General features: G+C 37.3%; 1 long non-coding RNA gene across 2 annotated transcripts in view; it reads left to right on the forward strand.

Moving 5' to 3' along the window:
• Window positions 1-568: 568 nt before the first annotated feature.
• LOC107722014 (uncharacterized) overlaps window positions 569-8,475 on the forward strand; it is a 19,777-nt gene continuing 11,870 nt past the window's right edge. For both annotated transcript variants that reach the window (XR_001637760.1, XR_001637761.1), the window contains exons 1-2: window positions 569-719; window positions 2,927-3,091. This is a non-coding gene — a long non-coding RNA (uncharacterized LOC107722014). The remainder of the gene's footprint in view (window positions 720-2,926; window positions 3,092-8,475) is intronic.

The raw sequence follows: 8,475 nt of genomic DNA on the forward strand, positions 1-8,475 counted from the left end.
GAACGAAGCCTCAGACTGTCCTTTTCTTTAGTGATTGCAAACACCTAAACACTTAAATCACCTTGTTACTGAATGAAAATGTATTCATTTACCGAGTAATTATTGTCGTCATGTCCGATTCAAAAGAACAGTTGTTATATTTAAAAAACGTAATTCAGCGTAGGCTGTTGATATGACAATGTGTAGTTAAAGATACACAATATGAGTTTGTTTGTAGTCAGTAGTACTTTATAAAAGTAAATGAATTATTATAAAATATTATAGGTTGTTTTTTCACACATAGCCTAGTTAGGAGGACCAATGCCGCCTTTAAAAATCACAACGTCCATTTTGAAAGAATTAGATTAAATTTATTTCCTATTATATCTGATCTGTAGAAATCTGTAATGAGTTATATATTAATACTAATTGAAATGGCTGTAATATACAAGAACTCCATTTCTTATTTCAAATATTTACTGCTCAAAAGAATCGTAGTAGCACTGTCAAGGAATCGGAATCGTTCGGTTCTTCCCACCCCATGTGAGAATGTAGACGCCGGGCTCGACTGACTGTGAGCGCCCGCCTCTGGAGGACATACGCCGGGGACTCGACACGTGATCCGCTCGCCACAATCCAGTATGGCGGAATCCGTCGGTGAGTGGATCCGTGGTTGGCGCGCTCTCCAACGGGAATAAAGTCCGGAGCGTTGCATCCGATCGCGGCGGAGCTGCGGAGAGGTGAGCGACGACTCGCATGCGTTCTCCAGTGATTTTATACTGAAATGCACTGATCACTTCCATAAGATAAAGAAACTTGTGGGCGATCAGATGAAACAATCAAAACAGTGTGTGTGTGTGTATTGTATTTTGTCCAGAAGTGATGGTTTAAAATGCCTTTTTATGGTGGATTTGTTTCTTACAAACATGCAGCTGTTTACTTCACAATTTGTTAATTGATCTTGCGGATTACTTGTGGATTAACAAACTCACCTACCTGTGATTTTCTAATGATCCTGAAGACATTGATTGGCATACTCAGGTGTGTTTGATTAGGGTTAGAGCGAAACTCTGCAGGAAAGTGGATCTTGTGGGCCAGATTTGAGGATCCCTGCTATACATGTTAAAATAAAAATATTAATTTTGAAATTAAACTTTACTTTCACGTAATTCTTTAGAAATGGTCTACTGACTTAAAACCAATCAGACAGATATTATTGATGCTTTAATTTTTGGTCACAAAGTAGGTGTTCTCTTTTCAGAAATGAGATTACAGTAATGTTTTTTTTTTTTTCTGTTTGTAGTCGATAAACAATGGACAGGAATGTGCTTTTTCCTTGTGTACACTAAAATAGGAAATATTAGAAAACAGAAAATGTTAGAAAATTACATTTTCATGAGATTAAAAGTTGTTAGGGTTAAATGTAGTTTTTGTGCTTGTCTTGAAGTAAACGACCAAACAGAACATGAGGGCTGAGAAGTTCCCTCGGCTGTTTTCATGTTCTGAGCTGAGTCATGACGTCTATGTTGTCCGCTGGTGGTTATATCATGCTGTCGGTCTGGGCAGCTGTCACACATAGCTGGTGGTTGAAGCTCCAACATGTGGCATCATGCACAGGCGTATAAATCCAGGCTTTAATCACAGTCTGTAGGAAGCTCGCTCGTCTTTCCACATTCCGGCTCTCAAGGACTGGCGCTCAGACCTTGTAAATTTCAGGCCCCACAGGAAGAAGGTCAAAGCAGCTTTCTGAGAACTTGGCAGCAGAGAGTTAAATCCAGTCTGGCACGACCCCAGTTGTGCACTTTTTGACTTCTGCGAACAAACAAAAAAATAATGTGCAGTTGTGCACAATATTGCACTTTAACACGTTTGGAATATTTTTGCTGTTTTTATTTTATTTTTTCATGTCAAGGGTCTTATTTCACCCCAGCAAATAAACAAAAGAAATGATAAATATTATAATGTTTAAAGAAAATGAAACTTTTTAAAGTCCACAAAGATTTTCTGCTATGTGACATAAGTTTGATGCAAAATACCATTTTCCCCCTCAAATCTCATGGTAAAGAAATATTTCATACATTCTCATTACTGCTTAAAAACCAAAAAAACCAAAAAAAAAAACCTTGAATGGTGCTGGCTTTATATTTGCTGACTGAAATCAAATCATTCTATTACACTGACGATAATTTGATGAAAATCACCATTGAGAATAATGAGAATTAGGCTTAGGCATACAAAAAATGTCCAAATGCATGATGATAAAAACGTATAGAAATGCAAAAAAAATAATGGTTCTAAAAATGACCGCTTAAGAATATTTTTGTATTGCGAAATCTAAGAATTCTGTATCATGGTTTCCACAAACAAATTAAGCAGCACAACTGTTTTCAACATTGATAATAATAAGAAATATTTCTTGAGCAGCAAATCAGCATATTAGAATGATTTCTGAAGAATCATGCGACACTGAAGACTGGAGTAATGATGCTGAAAATTCAGCTTGCTTGTCACAGGAATAAATTACATTATAAGATATATTCAAAAGAAAAGAAAACGGTAAATTGTAATATTTTACAATATTACTGTTTTTACAGACTTTCATTGACCCCAAACTTTTGAACAGCACTGTTTTATCAATGCTTCCATTAATGGCTTGCCGTTAAGTTTGCACCTCTCATTCTACATTCTACTCAACCCATGGTGACTCGTCTATGATTGAATAATTATAAAACACCTTTTCCCATTGAAATGCATACAGCATCATTTATCCTATCTGTGTTTCTCTGTCCACAGATCCAGTCTGTGTGACTTGGCAAAGTAGTATTCTGAGTAACGACAACGCTTAGTGAATGTGACTAAATGGCAGTGTTTAGGCCCACACTTTATATAGTCTCAAATAACAATTTAAATCAGTTTGAGACCCTCGCTAATCAGTTCTGCTCCTTAGGGTACATAATTAACAGTGCCGGATGATTCATGGAGATTGGCAGTTTGCACCGTTTGCCGCATCTGTGGCTGAAGAGGAAAGAGAGGGAGAATTTGGCTCCAGCCGCTCTTACATGATGCTTCGCGAGGAAAAGCGCTAACAGGAGACGGGGCGTAACTGTAGGAGGTAAATGCGGCTGGACAGATGACAAGTATGACTGGCGATCCATACAAAGGTTGTCCCCTTACTGGAAAATTGGATGTCACAAGCAGTGTTATTTAGAGGATTGTCTTAATGTCCGCGAGGCCTTATGTTATCTGCTGTGTCTCTGGATACTTGTAGGATGGTGGTAAATTAACTCCTTAAAGGATTAGTTCACACACAAATGAATATTTTGTCATTATGTATTCACCCTCGTGTTTTTCCAAACCTCTGTGACTTTGTTTTTGTGTGGAATGCAAAAGGAGATATGTATAACACTGTGCAAGCTGCTTTTTTCCATTCAATGAACGTGAATGGTGACCATGACTGTCAAGCAACATTTTAGTGAATAATGACTTAAATTTGGTCCATTACTCACATAATGCATTCGTGTATGACTTCAGAAGACTGGAATATACTGCAAGATTCATTTGAACTGCTATTATGCTTCTTTTGTTGAGGTTTTTTGTCCTTTATGGGATTTGACAGCCCATTGTCCCCATTCACGTTTATTGTATGGAAGAAACGTTCTACTCAAACTTCTCATTTTTGTTCCAGGAAAGCAAGTCAGTCATATATTAGGGCTACACGATTAATCAAAACGATCTGTGCACTGCATGTTTCAGAGTGAAGCGCAGCACTGCCTTATTTTTAACGCGAGCAACTTATGAACTGTTTTTATGAGTAAATGCTTCTCTGCATCTGCACTGAGTTTGGGTCGCTTATAACATTATAGCATTTTGGAACATGTCTTATGTGCCAACCATTTTTCCAAACTTGTAATAAGAAGCGCTTTTAAATCTGTTGTCAACAAAGAGAAGCTTTAAGGTCTTGCTGGCGTTTTCCACCAAAAAGCTTGATAATTAACATTTGAAAATGCAGAAATGACGAATTAAATATATTGTAATTTTACAGTTTTACTGTACAATTATTGTTTTTCTTAAATACTTTTTTCTTTTTTTCTTTTACAGTGAAATATTACTATAGTAATTTTTATTTAGTAACGACAACAACAGCAATAATAATAATAATAATTATTATTAATTATTATAGTAATATTTTGGAGCATTACAACAGCACCAATCATCATTTATTTTTATTATATGGAAAATAGCAGAGTAATATGGATATTCTTCAGATCTTAATTATTCGTGCTCCACTGACAAAAGAAATTCATTTGGGTTTGGAATGACATGAGGATGGGTAAATAATGACAGACTTTTCATTTTTGGATATTAGAATCCGTGGTTTGAATGCTGTCGCCTCAGTGTGGAATCATTTAGTGTCCGTCTGTGTCACTTTTGGTTTGCTTAAGTGCCTGTTTGTTTTTCCATTGTGCTCTGGCAGAACTTGGCGAGGCTTGGGTTCATTTGGCAATCCGTGTTTGTCCGAAACCCAAGACTGCAATAATGAAAAGCTGATGAGTTTAATGAAAACTGAGTGTTTGTGGGCAGTGCATCAGTCAAGGTGATGTGAACCTCATTGTCACCTAACTGTGACCCTTCTGGCTTTTGTCAGCTCATTAAACTGTTATAACGCTCCGCTGGGCTGGCAGACCGAGTGGAGGACGCAAAAGGCAGACAAGAGCCGAGGGAAAGTGAACGAGCGCAGTGAGAGAGTGAGTGATGATTGTTTTGCCCCTCATAAAGTCCAGGCAGGCACACAGTCACAAGGCTCATTTCCTGCTCTGTTTATCTGAAAACACACAGGCCTGTATGGAAATGGAGATGTTGAAGTCTTGCTGCTCAACTGATGCTCATCGGACTGTTTAAAGGGATAGTTCACCTTAAAATGAAAACTGTCATCATTTACTCACTCTCAAGTTATTCCAAATCTGTAAGAGTTTATTTCTTCTGTTGAACACATAAGAAGATCATTCTTGTGAAGAATGTTGACTATGGAACATTGACTTCCATAGTATGACAGAATTTTTATTTTTTGGATCAACTATCCCTTTAAGGAATAGCTCATCTTAAAATGAAAACACTCTCAGTATTCACTCACCCTCATGTTTTTCCAAACCTGTACGCTGTTATTTATTTTGCAATAGGTGAATTTCTGAATCGCATATAGGTCTTTTCCAACAATTGATAGTGACTATGGCTGTCAATCTCCAAAATAGAATATTAAAGGGGTCATATGATGCGATTTCAATTTTTCCTTTCTCTTTGGAGTGTTACAAGTTATTGGTGCATAAAGAAGATCTGTAAAGTTGCAAAGACTAAAGTCTCAAATCCAAAGAGATATTCTTTATAAAAGTTAAGTCAACCACGCCTACCTAAAACGGCTCGTTCTAACACGCCCCCACATATCTACCTCACTATGTGGGAAGATTTGCATAACGCCGCCCAAATGTTCAATCAAAGAAAGAAGGCGTAACTTTTATCCTCGCTGTAGTATTGTTGTTGCTACACTCTCGTCACTCTAGCCCCCGGCCTCTGCTCACTCGCCACCGTGTGTGACGCTGTGTTTCGTTGTGAAAGCGAAACTTTGTTTGGTCTTCCAAAAATGGACAAGACTAGAAATCAGTGGTTAAGTTGTATTGACAACACTGTTCCAGAATACTTCAACCCAAATATTCAAATGTATGCTGCGCATTTTATGGAGGACTGTTTCCTGAACCTGGCAGAGTAGACTACAATGCCGGCTGTTCTGACTCAAAGACTGTAAGTAGTACGTCTTTTATATTTAAAGAGTTTTTATATTTTTTCTTTTTAGCAACATCATATGACCCCTTTAAACACTGTTAGAGGGGTTGTTCGCTCAAAAAAAAAAGACAATTTATGTCATTTATTTACTCATTGTCATTCCAAATCTAAACCTGTATACTTATATTTCTTCTGTGGAACATAAAAGAAGATATGCAGTTTAAGTCATGCAGTTGGAATTTTGATACCCAGCACTCTTCAAAATATCTTCTTTTGTGTTCCGCAGAAGAAAGAAATGCATATAGGTTTGGAATGACGAGTAAACGATGAACAAATTCTCATTTATGGGAACTATCTCTTTAAGGCAGCATAAAGAAGCGCACAAAACTAATGGACCATATCATCTCTTAAAATCTCATTACTAGTTGCATTTAAATAAAACAAATGGCCTCAATTTAGATTTCTTCCTACACAGTCTTTTGAACTACTTGCATGGTGCTTTTATGATGTTTTATTGTCCATTTTTGAGCTTGATGACAGCCAGTTATTTTAGTATTATTTGCTTACTTTTATTAAAGGGGTCATATGACGTTGCTAAAAAAGAACATTATTTTGTGTATTTGGTGTAATTAAATGTGTTTATGTAGTTTTAAGGTTCAAAAAAACATTATTTCCCACATACTGTACATTATTGTTTCTCCTCTATGCCCCGCCTTTCTGAAACACGTCGATTTTTACAAAGCTCATCGGTCTGAAAAACGAGTTGTGCTCTGATTGGCCAGCTATCTGATTGGCCGAATACCTCAAGCGTGTGACTGAAATGTTACGCCCCTTACCATACTGTGATGCCGTGTCCCGATGCGACGAGACCAAACCAATAAAACCTATTATAAACGAGGCATTTGTAGCATCCAGTGGGGACATAATTACTGATTATAATGACTTATGCTGTCTTTCTACGTTGCATCGCGCCACGAAAACATAAAACATGTCTGCATTTGTGATCTGAGAAACGAGAAACAACAAGCGCTACTCTACACCGCTCAAAACTCGCGTTTGAATCGTCAGTGGCAAATCCTTTAAATATGAGAACGTACTTACAGGCTGTGAGTCAGCATTATTTGTCAGCATCATAGACTGTGGTCAGCATGCGCGCCGAAGGGGAAACGGGGGAACTGAATTCACCGGCATTGTAGGCTACTCTCCCAGGAAACAAAGTAGTTTCGCTTTCACAATGAAACGCACAGCGTCTCCACGACATGGCAACAATACTACTGCGAGAATCAAAGTTACGCCGCCTTTCTTTGCATGAACATTTGGGCGGTGTTATGCAAATCTTCCCACACAGTGACGTAGACATGTGGGGGTGTGTTTGAACGAGGCGTTTTAGGTAGGCGTGGTTGACTCTTAACTTTTATAAAGAATATCTCTTTGGGTTTGAGACTTTAGTCTTTGCAACTTTAGGGATTTTATCTATTCACGAACAGCTTGTAACACTCCAAAGAGAAAGGAAAACTTGAAATCGCATCATATGACCCCTTTAATATTTTGAATTAGCGTATTTTTTATGTTTTTAGTTTTCATTTTATTTATTTTTTTGTTTTAACTTTTAGTAATTTTATGTGCTTTTTGTCTTTTTTTTAATTATTTTTATTTATTTAGTTTTATATTACCGTTTATGCTTATTTATTTTATTTCAGTTTTAGTTTTAGTTCAGTATTTATTTATTTCCAATTAGCAAGTTAAAAATAATTCAGTTAATTTTCCAGTTTTCATTTAGTTAAAGTTTTGCGTCTAATATTTATATTTTATTTTATTTCAGCTAATTTCATTTAACAAAAATAATACTAAAACTATTACAATTTTATTTAATGATAAAAACCCTGATGACAGTTGTAGTTACTGGAAAAGCTGCGTGCAGGTTCATCAAAGATTCTTCCAGAGGAGAAGATTCTCTTCTTGTGTTCCACACAAAAAATAGCTTACAAATTTGGAAGGACATGAGGGTGAGTAAATAATGACAGAATTTTCATTTTCGGCTCATCTAATTCCTTTAATGAACACCTAGTGCACCAAATCACTGGTTTAAACATACGCAATCTGTTGCTCACCAGCCCATATTTTTTTTATCACGTCTTGCATTAGTTTACACTGCCAAACCAAGACGTCAGCGATTGAGCGAATTCCTTAATGAAACATTTGGGCATAGTGGCATAAGAGTGAATTTAATGGCACACAACACAGTTTACCACGTCAGCCCTGGCGAGAAACGCTGAAAATCACTGCCTGCCTGCGAGTTGATGTGGAGTTTCTTTCCATCACTGTTCCCTCATAAGTTGCGCAACTTTGTAGTTTTTAATGGAATGTGACACAAAGAGCTTTAGCTGGGGTTTAGCCGAGGCAAAGATATTGGGAAAAAGAGGTTTTTATGGTCAGGCATGGAACCACCTTCCCAAATAAATTTTTTTTCTGTGTTGATTCTCAGCTTAGACTCATTCAGGCCTGCCAAAGAGTAAATGGTCACTCTGATCAAAAGCACAGTAGCTCTTAAACATTCAGCTCCTTCAGTGCTGCGTAATGGCTAACTACTATTGTATTTGGCCTGCTCGTGTAGCGTACATGAGCGAGCAGCGGCGACTGTTGTACAAACACAGGCGGCGTTCTGTCATATTGAATTGGGTGTCATTTTCCTGCTGATCACTGTAGCGCGGCTTTTCTCTT

Source organism: Sinocyclocheilus rhinocerous, unplaced genomic scaffold (assembly GCF_001515625.1).
Source record: "Sinocyclocheilus rhinocerous isolate Xijiao unplaced genomic scaffold, SAMN03320098_v1.1 scaffold5627, whole genome shotgun sequence".
NCBI classification, from domain to species: Eukaryota; Metazoa; Chordata; class Actinopteri; order Cypriniformes; family Cyprinidae; genus Sinocyclocheilus; species Sinocyclocheilus rhinocerous.